This window comes from Ranitomeya variabilis, chromosome 1 (genome assembly GCF_051348905.1).
Source record: "Ranitomeya variabilis isolate aRanVar5 chromosome 1, aRanVar5.hap1, whole genome shotgun sequence".
NCBI classification, from domain to species: domain Eukaryota; kingdom Metazoa; phylum Chordata; class Amphibia; order Anura; family Dendrobatidae; genus Ranitomeya; species Ranitomeya variabilis.
In genome coordinates, this window is record NC_135232.1 from 941,875,564 (window position 1) to 941,896,069 (window position 20,506).

Sequence of the window (20,506 nt, forward strand, 5' to 3'; positions counted from 1 at the left end):
TAGAACCCTTCACACACAAAGAATTAGACCGCAAAACCTGGAAAACCCTCCTGACTTGCTGGACATGAGAGTCCCAGTCATCCGAAAAAATCAGAATATCATCCAGATACACAATCATAAATTTGTCCAAATAATCGCGAAAAATATCATGCATAAAGGACTGGAAAACTGACGGAGCATTTGAAAGACCAAAAGGCATCACTAAATACTCAAAGTGGCCCTCGGGCGTATTAAATGCGGTTTTCCACTCATCCCCCTGCCTGATTCGCACCAAATTATACGCCCCACGAAGGTCAATCTTAGAGAACCACTTGGCCCCCTTTATGCGAGCAAACAAATCAGTCAGCAACGGCAAAGGGTATTGATATTTTACAGTGATTTTATTCAAAAGCCGATAATCGATACATGGTCTCAAAGAGCCGTCTTTTTTTGACACAAAGAAAAAACCGGCTCCTAAGGGAGATGACGATGGACGAATATGTCCCTTTTCCAAGGACTCCTTTATATATTCTCGCATAGCAGCATGTTCAGGCACAGACAGATTAAATAAACGACCCTTTGGGTATTTACTACCCGGGATTAAATCTATGGCACAATCGCACTCTCGGTGCGGAGGTAATGAACCAAGCTTGGATTCTTCAAAGACGTCACGATAGTCAGACAGGAACTCAGGAATTTCAGAGGGAATAGATGATGAAATGGAAACCACAGGTACATCCCCATGAGCCCCCTTACATCCCCAGCTCAACACAGACATAGCTCTCCAGTCGAGGACTGGGTTGTGAGATTGCAGCCAAGGCAATCCTAGCACCAAATCATCATGTAGATTATACAGCACCAGAAAGCGAATAATCTCCTGGTGATCCGGATTAATACGCATAGTTACTTGTGTCCAGTATTGTGGTTTATTATTAGCCAATGGGGTGGAGTCAATCCCCTTCAGAGGAATAAGAGTCTCCAAAGGCTCTAAATCATACCCACAGCGTTTGGCAAAGGACCAATCCATAAGACTCAAAGCGGCGCCAGAGTCGACATAGGCGTCCGTGGTAATAGATGACAAAGAGCAAATCAGGGTCACAGATAGAATAAACTTAGATGGTAAGGTGCAAATGGAAACAGATTTATCAAGCTTTTTAGTGCGCTTAGAGCATGCTGATATAACATGAGTAGAATCACCACAATAGAAACACAACCCATTTTTCCGTCTAAAATTCTGCCGCTCGCTTCGGGACAGAATTCTATCACACTGCATACTCTCTGGCGACTTCTCAGTGGACACCGCCAGATGGTGCACTGGTTTGCGCTCCCGCAAACGCCTATCGATCTGAATAGCCATTGTCATGGACTCATTCAGACCCGCAGGCACAGGGAACCCCACCATAACATCCTTAATGGCATCAGAGAGACCCTCTCTGAAAGTCGCCGCCAGGGCGCACTCATTCCACTGAGTAAGCACAGACCATTTACGGAATCTTTGGCAGTAAATTTCCGCTTCATCTTGCCCCTGAGATAGGGACATCAAAGTTTTTTCTGCCTGAAGCTCCAAATGAGGTTCGTCATAAAGCAACCCCAAGGCCAGAAAAAACGCATCCACATTGAGCAACGCAGGATCCCCAGGTGTCAATGAAAAAGCCCAGTCTTGAGGGTCGCCCCGGAGCAAGGAAATCACAATCCTGACCTGCTGTGCAGGGTCTCCGGCAGAGCGAGATTTCAGGGACAAAAATAATTTGCAATTATTTCGAAAATTCTGAAACCCAGATCTATTCCCCGAGAAAAATTCCGGCAAAGGAATTCTCGGCTCAGATACAGGTGCATGACAAACAAAATCTTGCAAATTTTGTACCTTCGTGGCGAGATTATTCAAACCTGCAGTTACACTCTGAAGATCCATTACAAACAGGTGGACACAGAGCCATTCAAAGATTAGAAGGAGAGAAGAAAAAAAAAAAAAAATTTCAGCAGACTACTTATTTCTCTCCTTTCTCAGCCAAGGATTTTAACCCTTTAGTGGGCCGGTCAAACTGTCATGATCTCAATGGCAAGAGAACATAGCATAAGCATATATAGGAACTAGCTCTTGGAAGATGGGAACTGAGCTGACCATGAACTAAACCTAACGCACAACTAGCAGTGGCCGGGTAGCATGCCTACGTTGATTCTAGATGCCCAGCACCAGCCGGAGGACTAAATAATGCTAGCAGAGGAAAATATCAGTCCTAGCTCACCTCTAGAGAAATACCCCGAAAGGAGACAGAGGCCCCCCACATGTATTGGCGGTGAATTAAGATGAAATAACAAACGTAGTATGAAAATAGGTTTAGCAAATTTGAGGTCCACTTACTACATAGCAGAAGACAGAAAGGACACTTTCATGGTCAGCTGAAAACCCTATCAAAACACCATCCAGAAATTACTTTAAAACTCTGGCATTAACTCATAACACCAGAGTGGCAATTCCTGTTCACAAGAGCTTTCCAGACACAGTAACGAAACTACAGCTGTGAACTGGAACAAAAATGCAAAAACAAACATGGACAAGAGTCCAACTTATCTAGTAGTTGTCTAGGAGCAGGAACAAGCACAGAGAGGCTTCTGATAACATTGTTGACCGGCAAGCAACTAACAGAGCAGCAAGGTTATATAGCGACTCCCACATCTTGATGGGAACAGGTGAACAGAGAAGATGAAAACACCAGTTCAATTCCACCAGTAGCCACCGGGGGAGCCCAGAATCCAAATTCACAACAGTACCCCCCCCTCAAGGAGGGGGCACCGAACCCTCACCAGAACCACCAGGGCGATCAGGATGGGCCCTATGAAAGGCACGAACCAGATCAGAGGCATGAACATCAGATGCATTCACCCAAGAATTATCCTCCTGGCCGTATCCCTTCCACTTGACCAGATACTGGAGTCTCCGTCTGGAAACGCGAGAGTCTAAGATTTTCTCCACAACGTACTCCAACTCACCCTCAACCAACACCGGAGCAGGAGGCTCAACGGAAGGCACAACCGGTACCTCATACCTGCGCAATAATGACCGATGAAAAACGTTATGAATAGAAAAGGATGCAGGGAGGTCCAAACGGAAGGAAACAGGGTTAAGAATCTCCAATATCTTATACGGGCCGATGAACCGAGGCTTAAACTTAGGAGAAGAGACCCTCATAGGGACAAAACGAGAAGACAACCACACCAAATCCCCAACACAAAGCCGAGGACCAACACGACGGTGGCGGTTGGCAAAAAGCTGAGTCTTCTCCTGGGACAACCTCAAATTGTCCACCACCTGCCCCCAGATCTGATGCAATCTCTCCACCACAGCATCCACTCCAGGACAATCCGAAGATTCCACCTGACCAGAGGAAAATCGAGGATGAAACCCCGAATTACAGAAAAACGGGGACACCAAAGTGGCAGAGCTGGCCCGATTATTGAGAGCGAACTCTGCCAATGGCAAAAAAGCAACCCAATCATCCTGGTCAGCAGACACAAAACACCTCAGATATGTCTCCAGGGTCTGATTAGTCCGCTCGGTCTGGCCATTCGTCTGAGGATGGAAAGCGGACGAAAAAGATAAATCTATGCCCATCCTAGCACAGAATGCCCGCCAAAATCTAGACACGAATTGGGTCCCTCTGTCAGAAATGATATTCTCAGGAATACCATGCAAACGAACAACATTTTGAAAAAACAGAGGAACCAACTCGGAAGAAGAAGGCAACTTGGGCAGAGGAACCAAATGGACCATCTTAGAGAAACGGTCACACACCACCCAGATGACAGACATCTTCTGAGAAACAGGCAGATCTGAAATAAAATCCATCGAGATGTGCGTCCAAGGCCTCTTAGGAATAGGCAAGGGCAACAATAATCCACTAGCCCGAGAGCAACAAGGCTTGGCCCGAGCACAAACGTCACAAGACTGCACAAAGCCTCGCACATCTCGTGACAGGGAAGGCCACCAGAAGGAACTTGCCACCAAATCCCTGGTACCAAAAATGCCAGGATGACCTGCCAACGCAGAAGAATGAACCTCAGAGATGACTCTACTGGTCCAATCATCAGGAACAAACAGTTTATCAGGTGGGCAACGATCCGGTCTATCTGCCTGAAACTCCTGCAAGGCCCGCCGCAGGTCTGGAGAAACGGCTGACAATACCACTCCATCCTTAAGGATACCTGTGGGCTCAGAGTTACCAGGCGAGTCAGGCTCAAAACTCCTAGAAAGGGCATCCGCCTTAACATTCTTAGAACCCGGTAGGTATGACACCACAAAATTAAACCGAGAGAAAAATAATGACCAGCGCGCCTGTCTAGGATTCAGGCGCCTGGCGGTCTCAAGATAAATCAAGTTTTTGTGGTCAGTCAATACCACCACCTGATGTCTGGCCCCCTCAAGCCAATGGCGCCACTCCTCAAAAGCCCACTTCATGGCCAAAAGCTCCCGATTCCCAACATCATAATTCCGCTCAGCGGGCGAAAATTTACGGGAAAAGAAGGCACAAGGCCTCATCACGGAGCAGTCAGAACTTTTCTGCGACAACACAGCCCCAGCTCCGATCTCAGAAGCGTCGACCTCAACCTGAAAAGGTAGAGCAACATCAGGCTGACGCAACACAGGGGCAGAGGAAAAACGGCGCTTAAGCTCCCGAAAGGCCTCCACAGCGTCAGGGGACCAATCAGCAACATCAGCACCCTTCTTAGTCAAATCGGTCAATGGCTTAGCAATATCCGAAAAACCAGCAATAAATCGACGATAAAAGTTAGCAAAGCCCAAAAATTTCTGAAGACTCTTAAGAGAAGAGGGCTGCGTCCAATCACAAATAGCTTGAACCTTGACAGGATCCATTTCAATGGAAGAGGGAGAAAAAATATATCCCAAAAAGGAAATCCTCTGTACCCCAAAAACACACTTAGAACCCTTCACACACAAAGAATTAGACCGCAAAACCTGGAAAACCCTCCTGACTTGCTGGACATGAGAGTCCCAGTCATCCGAAAAAATCAGAATATCATCCAGATACACAATCATAAATTTGTCCAAATAATCGCGAAAAATATCATGCATAAAGGACTGGAAAACTGACGGAGCATTTGAAAGACCAAAAGGCATCACTAAATACTCAAAGTGGCCCTCGGGCGTATTAAATGCGGTTTTCCACTCATCCCCCTGCCTGATTCGCACCAAATTATACGCCCCACGAAGGTCAATCTTAGAGAACCACTTGGCCCCCTTTATGCGAGCAAACAAATCAGTCAGCAACGGCAAAGGGTATTGATATTTTACAGTGATTTTATTCAAAAGCCGATAATCGATACATGGTCTCAAAGAGCCGTCTTTTTTTGACACAAAGAAAAAACCGGCTCCTAAGGGAGATGACGATGGACGAATATGTCCCTTTTCCAAGGACTCCTTTATATATTCTCGCATAGCAGCATGTTCAGGCACAGACAGATTAAATAAACAACCCTTTGGGTATTTACTACCCGGGATTAAATCTATGGCACAATCGCACTCTCGGTGCGGAGGTAATGAACCAAGCTTGGATTCTTCAAAGACGTCACGATAGTCAGACAGGAACTCAGGAATTTCAGAGGGAATAGATGATGAAATGGAAACCACAGGTACATCCCCATGAGCCCCCTTACATCCCCAGCTCAACACAGACATAGCTCTCCAGTCGAGGACTGGGTTGTGAGATTGCAGCCAAGGCAATCCTAGCACCAAATCATCATGTAGATTATACAGCACCAGAAAGCGAATAATCTCCTGGTGATCCGGATTAATACGCATAGTTACTTGTGTCCAGTATTGTGGTTTATTATTAGCCAATGGGGTGGAGTCAATCCCCTTCAGAGGAATAAGAGTCTCCAAAGGCTCTAAATCATACCCACAGCGTTTGGCAAAGGACCAATCCATAAGACTCAAAGCGGCGCCAGAGTCGACATAGGCGTCCGTGGTAATAGATGACAAAGAGCAAATCAGGGTCACAGATAGAATAAACTTAGATGGTAAGGTGCAAATGGAAACAGATTTATCAAGCTTTTTAGTGCGCTTAGAGCATGCTGATATAACATGAGTAGAATCACCACAATAGAAACACAACCCATTTTTCCGTCTAAAATTCTGCCGCTCGCTTCGGGACAGAATTCTATCACACTGCATACTCTCTGGCGACTTCTCAGTGGACACCGCCAGATGGTGCACTGGTTTGCGCTCCCGCAAACGCCTATCGATCTGAATAGCCATTGTCATGGACTCATTCAGACCCGCAGGCACAGGGAACCCCACCATAACATCCTTAATGGCATCAGAGAGACCCTCTCTGAAAGTCGCCGCCAGGGCGCACTCATTCCACTGAGTAAGCACAGACCATTTACGGAATCTTTGGCAGTAAATTTCCGCTTCATCTTGCCCCTGAGATAGGGACATCAAAGTTTTTTCTGCCTGAAGCTCCAAATGAGGTTCGTCATAAAGCAACCCCAAGGCCAGAAAAAACGCATCCACATTGAGCAACGCAGGATCCCCAGGTGTCAATGAAAAAGCCCAGTCTTGAGGGTCGCCCCGGAGCAAGGAAATCACAATCCTGACCTGCTGTGCAGGGTCTCCGGCAGAGCGAGATTTCAGGGACAAAAATAATTTGCAATTATTTCGAAAATTCTGAAACCCAGATCTATTCCCCGAGAAAAATTCCGGCAAAGGAATTCTCGGCTCAGATACAGGTGCATGACAAACAAAATCTTGCAAATTTTGTACCTTCGTGGCGAGATTATTCAAACCTGCAGTTACACTCTGAAGATCCATTACAAACAGGTGGACACAGAGCCATTCAAAGATTAGAAGGAGAGAAGAAAAAAAAAAAAATTTCAGCAGACTACTTATTTCTCTCCTTTCTCAGCCAAGGATTTTAACCCTTTAGTGGGCCGGTCAAACTGTCATGATCTCAATGGCAAGAGAACATAGCATAAGCATATATAGGAACTAGCTCTTGGAAGATGGGAACTGAGCTGACCATGAACTAAACCTAACGCACAACTAGCAGTGGCCGGGTAGCATGCCTACGTTGATTCTAGATGCCCAGCACCAGCCGGAGGACTAAATAATGCTAGCAGAGGAAAATATCAGTCCTAGCTCACCTCTAGAGAAATACCCCGAAAGGAGACAGAGGCCCCCCACATGTATTGGCGGTGAATTAAGATGAAATAACAAACGTAGTATGAAAATAGGTTTAGCAAATTTGAGGTCCACTTACTACATAGCAGAAGACAGAAAGGACACTTTCATGGTCAGCTGAAAACCCTATCAAAACACCATCCAGAAATTACTTTAAAACTCTGGCATTAACTCATAACACCAGAGTGGCAATTCCTGTTCACAAGAGCTTTCCAGACACAGTAACGAAACTACAGCTGTGAACTGGAACAAAAATGCAAAAACAAACATGGACAAGAGTCCAACTTATCTAGTAGTTGTCTAGGAGCAGGAACAAGCACAGAGAGGCTTCTGATAACATTGTTGACCGGCAAGCAACTAACAGAGCAGCAAGGTTATATAGCGACTCCCACATCTTGATGGGAACAGGTGAACAGAGAAGATGAAAACACCAGTTCAATTCCACCAGTAGCCACCGGGGGAGCCCAGAATCCAAATTCACAACATGGGCCCATGCAGGGCTGCTAATTCCTGCAGCTTGGCAGTGAAGCAGAGCTGCAGGGATCCGATGCCGTCCTGCTTCCTGTCCGCTGCCCGGCGCTTCCTGTGTGACACAGCATGGCTGGATGACATCATCATTCAGCGTGGCTATTTCAGATGTGCTGCAGCTTCCTGGATGTGCTGCGGCATTGGGGAACAAGCGGATATCTGAGTGTTGCTGTGTCTGTGTTTGTCTGCCTGTGTGAGTGTATGTGGTGCTGTTTGTGTGTATGTGTGTATGTGGTGCTGTGTGTGTGGTGCTGTGTGTGTATTGGAGATTGGCAATGATGTAGGTGATGGAGAGAGCAGTGATGGGAATGGTGGGGAAGAAGGCACTGTTGGTGGTGGTGGAAAGGATGATAGAGATGGTGGGGGAGGAGGCAAAGATCGAGGTGGTGGAATGGGCAATGATGCGTTGGTGGGAGAGAAGGCAATCATGGTTGTGGTGGAAAGGATAAGGATGGTGGTGGGGGAAGGCAATGGATTTGTTGGAATGGGCAATGATGGGGTGGTGGGGGAGAAAGCAATTATGGGGGCTGGAAAGGATAATGATGGTAGTGGTGGAAAGGACAATGGTGGTTGTGGGGGAGGAGGCAATGATGGAGATGGTGGAATGGGCAATGATGGGAGTGGTGGGGAAGAAAGAAAAGATGGAGGTAGTGGAATGGGCAATGGTAGGTGTTGTGGGTGAGAAGGCAATAAAGGAGGTGGTGATGAGGACAATGATGGAGGTGAAGGGAGGCTGCATTATACCCATTGAAGGGAGCTGCATTATACTTTGAGGGGGCTACATTATATTCTGTGGGGGCTGCAATATATTCTGTGTGGGAGCTACATTATTCTCTGAGGGGGCTACATTATGTTCTGGGGCTACATAATGCTATATGAGGGGGGCTGCATTATGCTCTAAGAGGGGGCTACAGTATATTCTATGGGGGGCTGCATTATATCTTATGAGGGGGTTGCATTATACTCTGAGGGGGCTACAATATATTCTGCATGGAGGGGCTGCATTATACTCTATGAGGGGGGCTGCATTATACCCTATAAGGGTGCTACATTATATTCTATGGAGAGCTGCATTATACCTTATGAGGGGTTGCATTATATTTTGTGGGGTGCTGCATTATACCCTATGAGGGGGGCTGCACTATATTCTATAAGGGGCTCCATTATATTCCATGAGGGGGGCTACATTATATTCCATGAGGGGGGCTGCATTATATTCCATGAGGGGGGCTGCTGTTGTGAACTCTATTTCTGGGCTCCCTCTTGTTGTCACAAGTGGTACTGTGTGAGTGCTGTCTTTCTGCAGGTTTGTGACTGGCATCAGCTGTCTCGTTATCTGTGGGCTGGTTTTCTATTTAAGCTCACTTGTACTCTCAGTCTATGCCTGCTGTCAATGTATTCAGTGCTATTCTGATTCCTTCTGACTACCTTGCTCCCAGTCTCTTCAAGAGAAGCTAAGTTTCCGTTTTGTTCATTTTTTGATCATCAGTGTTCTATATGTTTCTTGTCCAGCTTGCTAATATGTGATTTCCCAGCTTGCTGGTAGCTCTGGGGGGCTGAGTTTCTCCCCCCACACCATTGGTTGGTGTGGGGGTTCTTGAATTCTCAGCATGGATATTTTGGTAGGGTTTTTTACTGACCGCACAGTTCGCTATCTGTCTTCTGCTATCTAGTATTAGCGGGCCTCATTTGCTGAATCTGTTTTCATTCCTACGTGTGTCTTTTCTCCTTACCTCACCCTTATTATTTGTTGGGGGCTTCCTATATCTTTGGGGTTATTTCTCTTGAGGCAAGTGAGGTCTTGCTTTCTCTTTAGGGGTAGTCAGTTTCTCAGGCTGCGTCGAGACATCCAGGAATTTAGGCACGTTCACCGGCTACCTTTAGTGTGTTTGGATAGGATCAGGTTTTGCGGTCAGTCCAGTTACCACCTCCCTAGAGCTTGTGTCTATGTTTAGTTACTTAGCTAGTATTTCCTGTGATCCCCAGCCACTGGGATCATAACAGTACAGCAGGCCAAAAAAGTGTTTAATGCATCGCATGAAGTGGGATAAAAGAAGTCCTGAGTACAATTTTTTTTTTTTTTTTCCTCCTTTGCTGCAGTCTGTCTAGCTTCTCTCATCCCCTTAATCTCTGGGTGGTTTTGAGCTCAGCTGCAGACATGGATATTCAGAGTCTGACTTCTAGTGTGGATCATCTTGCTGCAAAGGTGCAAAATATTCAGGATTTAGTTGTTCATAGCCCTATGTCTGAGCCAAAGATACCTATTCCTGAGTTGTTTTCTGGAGATAGATCTAGGTTTCTGAATTTTAGGAATAACTGTAAATTGTTTCTATCTTTGAGACCTCGTTCCTCTGGTGATTCCGCTCAGCAAGTTAAAATTGTTATCTCCTTGTTACGCGGCGACCCTCAAGACTGGGCTTTCTCTCTGGCGCCAGGAGATCCTGCATTGATGAATGTGGATGCATTTTTTCTGGCGCTTGGACTGCTTTATGAGGAACCTAATCTTGAGAACCAGGCAGAAAAGGCTTTGCTGGCTATCTCTCAAGGTCAGGATGAAGCTGAGGTGTACTGTCAAAAATTTCGGAAATGGTCAGTGCTTACTCAATTGTTATGACCCCAATGGCAGAGGGTCTCAGGAATAAATACCAAGTCTGCAAACACAAAAAAACAGCTCATAGGGCAGTGGTAACTGGGCTGACCATATATCTAATCCTAGCACCACAAATAGAAGTAGCCGGGGAACGTGCCTACGTTGGTTCTAGACGTCTCGCGCCAGCCGGAGAACTAACTAACCCTAGAAGGGAAAAGAAAGACCTTTCTTGCCTCCAGAGAAAAGACCCCAAAAGTTGGATACAAGCCCCCAACAAATAATAACGGTGAGGCAAGAGGAAAAGACAAACATAAGAATGAGCTAGGTATTTAGCAAAGAGAGGCCCACTAGCTAATAGCAGAATATAGTAAGATGACTTATATGGTCAGCAAAAACCCTATTAAAATATCCACGCTGGATATTCAAGAACCCCCGAACCGTCTAACGGCCGGGGGGAGAACACCAGCCCCCCAGAGCTTCCAGCAAGGTCAGAAATCACATTTAGTACAAGCTGGACAAAAATAGTAGCAAAGCAAGTAACTCAAATAACAAAGAAGCAAGACTTAGCTTAATTTTGCAAGAGCCAGGACCAGCAGACAGGAGCAACAGAAGGATCTGATTACAATGATGCCAGGCACTGGACTAAGGATCCAGGAAGTTAATATAGCGACACCTCTGGACTAACGACCCAGGTGAGTGCCAAACAGAAAAAAGACAATCCCAGAGTCATACCACTAGTGACCACAAGAGGGAGCCAAAAAGTCTAATTCACAACAGTACCCCCTCCTTAAGGAGGGGTCACTGAACCCTCACCAAGACCACCATGGCGATCAGGATGAGCAGCGTGAAAGGCACGAACTAAATCGGCCGCATGCACATCAGAGGCAACCACCCAGGAATTATCCTCCTGACCATAGCCCTTCCACTTGACCAGATACTGAAGCCTCCGTCTGGAGAAACGAGAATCCAAGATCTTCTCCACCACGTACTCCAACTCGCCCTCAACCAACACCGGAGCAGGAGGCTCAACAGAAGGAACCACAGGTACAACGTACCGCCGCAACAAAGACCTATGGAACACGTTGTGAATGGCAAACGACACAGGAAGATCCAAGCGAAAGGACACAGGATTAAGGATTTCCAATATCTTGTAAGGACCGATGAAGCGAGGCTTAAATTTAGGAGAGGAGACCTTCATAGGAACAAATCGAGAAGACAGCCATACCAAATCCCCAACACGAAGTCGGGGACCCACACCGTGGCGGCGGTTGGCAAAACGCTGAGCCTTCTCTTGTGACAACTTTAAGTTGTCCACCACATGATTCCAGATCTGCTGCAACCTATCCACCACAGAATCTACCCCAGGACAGTCAGAAGGCTCCACATGTCCCGAGGAAAAACGAGGATGGAAACCAGAGTTGCAGAAAAATGGCGAAACCAATGTAGCGGAACTAGCCCGATTATTAAGGGCAAACTCAGCCAACGGCAAGAAGGTCACCCAATCATCCTGATCCGCAGAAACAAAACACCTCAAATAAGCCTCCAGAGTCTGATTAGTTCGCTCCGTTTGTCCATTAGTCTGAGGATGAAAGGCAGACGAAAACGACAACTCAATGCCCATCCTAGCACAAAAGGATCGCCAGAACCTGGAAACAAACTGGGATCCTCTGTCAGACACAATATTCTCAGGAATGCCGTGTAAACGAACCACATTCTGAAAGAACACAGGAACCAGATCGGAAGAGGAAGGCAGCTTAGGCAAAGGTACGAAATGGACCATCTTAGAAAAGCGATCACATACCACCCAGATGACAGACATGCCCTGAGACACCGGGAGATCTGAAATGAAATCCATGGAAATGTGTGTCCAAGGCCTCTTCGGGACAGGCAAGGGCAAGAGCAACCCGCTGGCACGCGAACAGCAAGGCTTAGCTCGAGCACAAGTCCCACAGGACTGCACAAACGACCGCACATCCCGTGACAAGGAAGGCCACCAAAAGGACCTAGCCACCAGATCTCTGGTGCCAAAAATTCCCGGATGCCCTGCCAACACCGAGGAATGAACCTCGGAAATGACTCTGCTGGTCCACTTATCAGGAACAAACAGTCTGTCAGGTGGACAAGAGTCAGGTCTACCAGCCTGAAATCTCTGCAACACACGTCGCAAATCCGGAGAAATGGCTGACAAGATAACTCCCTCTTTAAGAATACCAACTGGTTCTGCGACTCCTGGAGAGTCAGGCACAAAGCTCCTTGAAAGAGCATCAGCCTTCACATTCTTTGATCCTGGTAAATACGAGACCACAAAGTCAAAACGGGAGAAAAACAATGACCAGCGGGCCTGTCTAGGATTCAGGCGTTTAGCAGACTCGAGATACATCAAATTTTTGTGATCAGTCAAGACCACCACACGATGCTTAGCACCCTCGAGCCAATGATGCCACTCCTCAAATGCCCACTTCATGGCCAACAACTCCCGATTGCCAACATCATAATTCCGCTCAGCAGGCGAAAACTTCCTCGAGAAAAAGGCACAAGGTCTCATCACAGAGCAACCAGGGCCTCTCTGCGATAAAACGGCCCCTGCCCCAATCTCAGAAGCAACCACTTCAACCTGAAAGGGAAGTGAGACATCAGGCTGGCACAAAACAGGCGCCGAAGTAAACCGGCGCTTCAACTCCTGGAAAGCCTCCACGGCTGCAGGAGCCCAGTTAGCAACATCAGAACCTTTCTTGGTCATATCCGTCAAAGGTTTTGCAATGCTAGAAAAATTAGCAATAAAACGACGGTAGAAGTTAGCAAAACCCAAGAACTTCTGAAGACTCTTAACTGACGTGGGTTGAGTCCAATCATGAATAGCACGGACCTTGACTGGGTCCATCTCCACCGCAGAAGGGGAAAAAATAAACCCCAAAAAGGGAACCTTCTGTACTCCAAAGAGACACTTTGAGCCCTTAACAAATAAAGCATTCTCGCGCAAAACCTGAAACACCATCCTGACCTGCTCTACATGCGAGTCCCAGTCATCAGAAAAAACCAGGATATCATCCAGATAAACGATCATAAATTTATCCAGATACTTCTGGAAAATATCATGCATAAAGGACTGAAACACTGAAGGAGCATTAGAGAGCCCGAAAGGCATCACCAAGTACTCAAAATGACCTTCGGGCGTATTAAATGCAGTTTTCCATTCATCTCCTTGCTTAATGCGCACAAGGTTGTACGCACCACGAAGATCTATCTTGGTGAACCACTTGGCACCTTTAATTCGGGCAAACAAGTCTGACAACAGAGGCAAAGGATACTGAAATTTAACAGTGATTTTATTCAAAAGCCGATAGTCAATACAAGGTCTCAAAGATCCGTCCTTCTTGGCCACAAAAAAGAATCCCGCACCAAGAGGGGAAGAGGAAGGACGGATATGCCCCTTCTCCAGAGATTCCTTGATATACGAACGCATTGCGGTTTATTTTCCGCCAATGGCGTAGCATCAATACCCCTCAGAGGGATAGGATTAACCAACGGCTCAAGAACAAAACCACAGCGCTTGGCAAATGACAGATCCATAAGACTCAGGGCAGCACCTGAATCCACAAACGCCATAACAGGGTAAGAGGACAATGAGCAAATTAAAGTCACAGACAAAATAAATTTAGGTTGCAAATTACCAATGGTGACAGGACTAACAACCCTTGTTAGGCGTTTAGAGCATGCTGATATAACATGTGTAGAATCACCACAGTAAAAACACAACCCATTCTGACGTCTATGATTTTTCCGCTCATTTCTGGTCTGAATTCTATCACATTGTATCAAATCAGGTGTTTGTTTAGACAACACCACCAGAGGATTAGCGGTTTTGTGCTCCCGCAAACGCCGGTCAATTTGAATCGCCAGCGCCATGGAATCATTCAGACTTGTAGGAATGGAGAAACCCACCATCACATTCTTAATGGCTTCAGAAAGGCCATTTCTGAAGTTTGCGGCCAGAGCACACTCATTCCACTGAGTAAGCACGGACCATTTCCGAAATTTTTGGCAATACACTTCAGCTTCATCCTGGCCCTGAGAAATAGCCAGCAAGGCTTTTTCTGCCTGAACCTCAAGATTGGGTTCCTCGTAAAGCAATCCGAGCGCCAGAAAAAACGCATCAATATTTGCCAATGCCGGATCTCCTGGCGCTAGTGAGAAGGCCCAATCCTGAGGGTCGCCCCGTAAAAAAGAGCTAACAATTTTAACTTGCTGAACTGAGTCTCCAGATGAACGGAGTCTCAGAGATAGAAACAATTTACAATTATCCCTGAAATTCCTAAACTTAAATCGGTCTCCAGAAAACAGTTCAGGAATAGGTATTTTAGGTTCAGACATAGGACTACTGGTAACAAAATCTTGTATGCTTTGCACACGAGCAGCAAGCTGGTCCACACTTGTAATCAAGGTCTGGACATTCATGTCTGCAGCAAGCTCAAGCCACTCAGAGGTAAAGGGGAGGAAGAGAGGAAAAAAAAAAAATTCAGAATTTCCTTTCTTATATCCCACTTCTGCAATGCATTAAACATTCAATGTTGGCCTGGCATACTGTTATGACCCCAATGGCAGAGGGTCTCAGGAATAAATACCAAGTCTGCAAACACAAAAAACCAGCTCATAGGGCAGTAGTAACTGGGCTGACCATATATCTAATCCTAGCACCACAAATAGAAGTAGCCGGGGAGCGTGCCTACGTTGGTTCTAGACGTCTCGCGCCAGCCGGAGAACTAACTAACCCTAGAAGGGAAAAGAAAGACCTTTCTTGCCTCCAGAGAAAAGACCCCAAAAGTTGGATACAAGCCCCCAACAAATAATAACGGTGAGGCAAGAGGAAAAGACAAACATAAGAATGAGCTAGGTATTTAGCAAAGAGAGGCCCACTAGCTAATAGCAGAATATAGTAAGATGACTTATATGGTCAGCAAAAACCCTATTAAAATATCCACGCTGGATATTCAAGAACCCCCGAACCGTCTAACGGCCGGGGGGAGAACACCAGCCCCCCAGAGCTTCCAGCAAGGTCAGAAATCACATTTAGTACAAGCTGGACAAAAATAGTAGCAAAGCAAGTAACTCAAAAAACAAAGAAGCAAGACTTAGGGTACCGTCACACAGTACCATTTACATCGCTACGACGGCACGATTCGTGATGTCGCAGCGATCGTATGATTATCACTCCAGCGTCGTTGACTGCGGTCACACGTGCAATCACGGCGCTGGAGCGATGCCGAAGTCCCCGGGTAACCAGGGTAAACATCGGGTTACTAAGCGCAGGGCCGCGCTTAGTAACCCGATGTTTACCGTGGTTACCAGCGTAAAAGTTAAAAAAAAAAAAACGTACATGCTCACCATCTGATGTCCGTCAGGTCCCTTGCCGTCTGCTTCCTGCTCTGACTGAGATCCGGCCGTACAGTGAGAGCAGATCACAGCTGCGACGTCACCGCTGTGATCTGCTCTCACTTTCCGGCCGGCAGACAGTCAGAGCGGAAAGCAGACGGCAAGGGACCTGACGGACATCAGATGGTGAGCATGTACGGTTTGTTTTTTTTTACTTTTACGCTGGTAACCACGGTAAACATTGGGTTACTAAGCGCGGCCCTGCGCTTAGTAACCCGATGTTTACCCTGGTTACCAGCGAACGCATCGCTGGATCGCTGTCACACACAACGATCCAGCGATGACAGCGGGAGATCCAGCGACGAAAGAAAGTTTCAAACGATGTGCTACGACGTACGATTCTCAGCTGGGTGCCTGATCGCAGTAGCGTGTCAGACACTGCGAGATCGTAACGATATCGCTAGAATGTCACAAATCGTGCCGTCGTAGCGATAAAAATGCCACTGTGTGACGGTACCCTTAGCTTAATTTTGCTAGAGCCAGGACCAGCAGACAGGAGCAACAGAAGGATCTGATTACAACGATGCCAGGCACTGGACTAAGGATCCAGGAAGTTAATATAGTGACACCCCTGGACTAACGACCCAGGTGAGTGCCAAACAGAAAAAAGACAATCCCAGAGTCATACCACTAGTGACCACAAGAGGGAGCCAAAAAGTCTAATTCACAACATCAATGGAATGAGTGTGCCCTGGCTGCAAATTTCAGAGATGGTCTTTCTGAAGCCATTAAGAATGTTATGGTGGGGTTCCCCACGCCTGCAAGTCTGAGTGATTCAATGGCTTTGGCCATTCAGATTGATCGGCGTTTGCGGGAGCGCAAATCTGCGCATCCTCTGGCGGTGTTCTCTGAACAGAGACCTGAGTCTATGCAATGTGACAGAATTCTGACTTGAATTCAGCGACAAAGTCATAGACGTCAAAATGGGTTGTGCTTTTACTTTGGTGATTCTACTCATGTTATCTCAGCATGCTCTAAGCGCTTAAAAAAAATCGCTAAACCTGTCACCATTGGTACTATACAGCCTAAGTTCATTTTGTCTGTTACTTTAATCTGTTCTTTGTCATCCTACTCGGTTATGGCTTTTGTGGATTCAGGTGCTGCCCTGAATCTTATGGATTTGTCGTTTGCCAAGCGCTGTGGTTTTGTTCTGGAGCCTTTGAAATTTCCTATTCCACTGAGGGGAATAGATGCTACGCCATTGGCTGAGAATAAGCCTCAGTATCGGACTCAAGTGACCATGTGCATGACTCCTGTACATCAGGAGGTGATTCGCTTTCTTGTGCTGCATAATTTGCATGATGTTGTAGTTTTGGGTCTGTCATGGCTGCAGGCCCATAATCCAGTTCTGGATTGGAAAGCTATGTCTGTGTCAAGTTGGGTTTGTCAGGTGATTCATGGCGATGTCCCTTTGGTGTCAATTGCTTCTTCCACTCCTTCTGAGGTCCCTGAGTTTTTGTCGGACTACCAGGATGTATTTGTTGAGCCCAGATCCGGTGCCCTGCCTCCTCATAGGGATTGTGATTGTGCTATAAATTTGATTCCTGGCAGTAAGTTCCCTAAGGGACGACTTTTTAATTTGTCTATACCAGAACATGCCGCGATGCGGAGTTATATAAAGGAGTCTTTGGCGAAGGGACATATTCACCCATCCTCCTCCCCTCTTGGTGCAGGATTTTTTTTTGTGGCCAAGAAGGATGGTTCTCTGAGATCTTGTATAGATTATCGTCTTCTAAATAAAATCACGGTCAAATTTCAGTATCCTTTGCCATTATTGTCTGATCTGTTTGCTCGGATTAAGGGATCCAGTTGGTTCACCAAGATAGATCTTCGTGGTGCGTATAACCTTGTGCGTATCAAGCAGGGGGACGAATGGAAAACAGCATTTAATACGCCCGAAGGCCATTTGAGTACTTGGTGATGCCTTTTGGACTCTCTAATGCTCCTTCTGTGTTTCAGTCCTTTATGCATGACATTTTCCGAGAATATCTGGATAAATTTATGATTGTGTATCTGGATGACATTTTGGTCTTTTCTAATGATTGGGAGTCCCATGTGAAGCAGGTCAGGATGGTGTTTCAGGTCCTGCGTGCTAATGCTTTATTTGTGAAGGGCTCAAAATGTCTCTTCGGAGTACAGAAAGTTTCCTTTTTGGGTTTTATTTTTTCTCCTTCTTCTATTGAGATGGACCCAGTCAAGGTCCAGGCTATTCATGACTGGACTCAGCCTACATCTGTTAAGAGTCTTCAGAAGTTCTTGGGTTTTGCTAATTTTTACCATCGCTTCATCGCTAATTTTTCTGGCGTGGTTAAGCCCTTGACGGATTTGACCAAGAAAGGTTCTGATGTGACTAATTGGTCTCCTGCGGCAGTGGAAGCCTTTCGGGAGCTGAAGCGCCGGTTTTCTTCAGCTCCAGTCTTATGTCAGCCTGATGTCTCTCTTCCTTTCCAGGTCGAGGTGGATGCTTCTGAGATTGGAGCAGGGGCTGTTTTGTCGCAGAGAAGCTCTGATGGCTCTGTGATGAAGCCTTGTGCCTTCTTTTTAAGAAAGTTTTTGCCTGCCGAGCGGAATTATGATGTTGGTAATCGGGAGTTGTTGGCTATGAAGTGGGCATTTGAGGAGTGGCGACATTGGCTCGAGGGAGCTAGGCATTGTGTGGTGGTCTTGACTGATCACAAAAATCTGATTTATCTCGAGTCTGCCAAGCGCCTGAATCCTAGACAGGCTCGTTGGTCGTTGTTTTTCTCCCGTTTCGATTTCGTGGTCTCGTACCTGCCTGGTTCGAAGAACGTGAAGGCTGATGCCCTTTCTAGGAGTTTTGTGCCTGACTCTCCGGGAGTTTCAGAGCCGGCTGGTATCCTCAAAGAGGGAGTGATTTTGTCTGCCATTTCCCCAGATTTGCGACGAGTGCTGCAGAAATTTCAGGCTGATAGACCTGACCGTTGCCCACCAGAGAGACTGTTTGTCCCAGATAGATGGACCAGCAGAGTTATTTCCGAGGTTCATTCTTCGGTGTTGGCAGGTCATCCTGGGATTTTTGGTACCAGAGATTTGGTGGCTAGGTCCTTCTGGTGGCCTTCCTTGTCGCGGGATGTGCGTTCCTTTGTGCAGTCCTGTGGGATTTGTGCTCGGGCTAAGCCTTGCTGTTCTCGTGCCAGCGGTTTGCTTTTGCCTTAGCCTGTCCTGAAGAGGCCTTGGACGCACATTTCCATGGATTTTATTTCAGCTCTTCCAGTATCTCAGAGAATGTCTGTCATCTGGGTGGTGTGTGATCGTTTTTCCAAAATGGTCCATTTGGTGCCTTTGCCTAAGTTGCCTTCCTCCTCCGATTTGGTTCCTTTATTTTTTCAGAATGTGGTTCGCTTGCACGGCATCCCTGAAAATATTGTGTCTGACAGAGGATCCCAGTTTGTGTCCAGATTTTGGCGGATTTTTTGTGCTAAGATGGGCATTGATTTGTCTTTTTCGTCGGCCTTCCATCCTCAGACGAATGGCCAAACCGAGCGAACTAATCAGACGTTGGAAACTTATTTAAGATGTTTTGTTTCTGCTGATCAGGATGATTGGGTGACTTTTTTGCCATTGGCCGAGTTTGCCCTTAATAATCGGGCTAGTTCTGCTACTTTGGTTTCGCCTTTTTTCTGCAATTCTGGTTTTCATCCTCGTTTTTCCTCGGGTCAGGTTGAGCCTTCTGACTGTCCGGGGGTGGATTCTGTGGTGGATAGGTTGCAGCAGATTTGGAACCATGTGGTGGACAATTTGAAGTTGTCACAGGAGAAGGCTCAGCGCTTTGCCAACCGCCGTCGCGGTGTTGGTCCCCGACTTCGTGTTGGGGATTTGGTATGGCTGTCTTCTCGGTATGTTCCTATGAAGGTTTCCTCTCCTAAATTCAAGCCTCGCTTCATCGGTCCTTATAAGATTTTGGAAATCCCTAACCAGGTGTCTTTTCGTTTGGACCTCCCAGCATCGTTTGCCATTCATAATGTGTTCCATAGGTCTTTGTTGCGGAGGTATGTGGTGCCTGTGGTTCCTTCTGTTGAGCCTCCTGCTCCGGTGCTGGTTGAGGGCAAATTGGAGTACGTGGTGGAGAAGATCTTGGATTCTCGTATTTCCAGACGGAGGCTTCAGTATTTAGTTAAGTGGAAGGGCTATGGTCAGGAGGATAATTCCTGGGTTTTCGCCTCTGATGTCCATGCGGCCGATTTGGTTCGTGCCTTCCATGCGGCTCATCCTGATCGCCCTGGGGGTCTTGATGAGGGTTCGGTGACCCCTCCTCAAGGGGGGGGTACTGTTGTGAACTCTATTTCTGGGCTCCCTCTTGTGGTCACAAGTGGTACTGTGTGAGTGCTGTCTTTCTGCAGGTTTGTGACTGGCATCAGCTGTCTCGTTATCTGTGGGCTGGTTATCTATTTAAGCTCACTTGGACTCTCAGTCTATTCCTGCTGTCAATGTATTCAGTGCTATTCTGATTCCTTTTGACTACCTTGCTCCCAGTCTCTTCAAGAGAAGCTAAGTTTCCATTTTGTTCATTTTTTGATCATCAGTGTTCTATATGTTTCTTGTCCAGCTTGCTAATATGTGATTTCCCAGCTTGCTGGTAGCTCTGGGGGGCTGAGTTTCTCCCCCCACACCATTGGTTGGTGTGGGGGTTCTTGAATTCTCAGCGTGGATATTTTGGTAGGGTTTTTTACTGACCGCACAGTTCGCTATCTGTCTTCTGCTATCTAGTATTAGCGGGCCTCATTTGCTGAATCTGTTTTCATTCCTACGTGTGTCTTTTC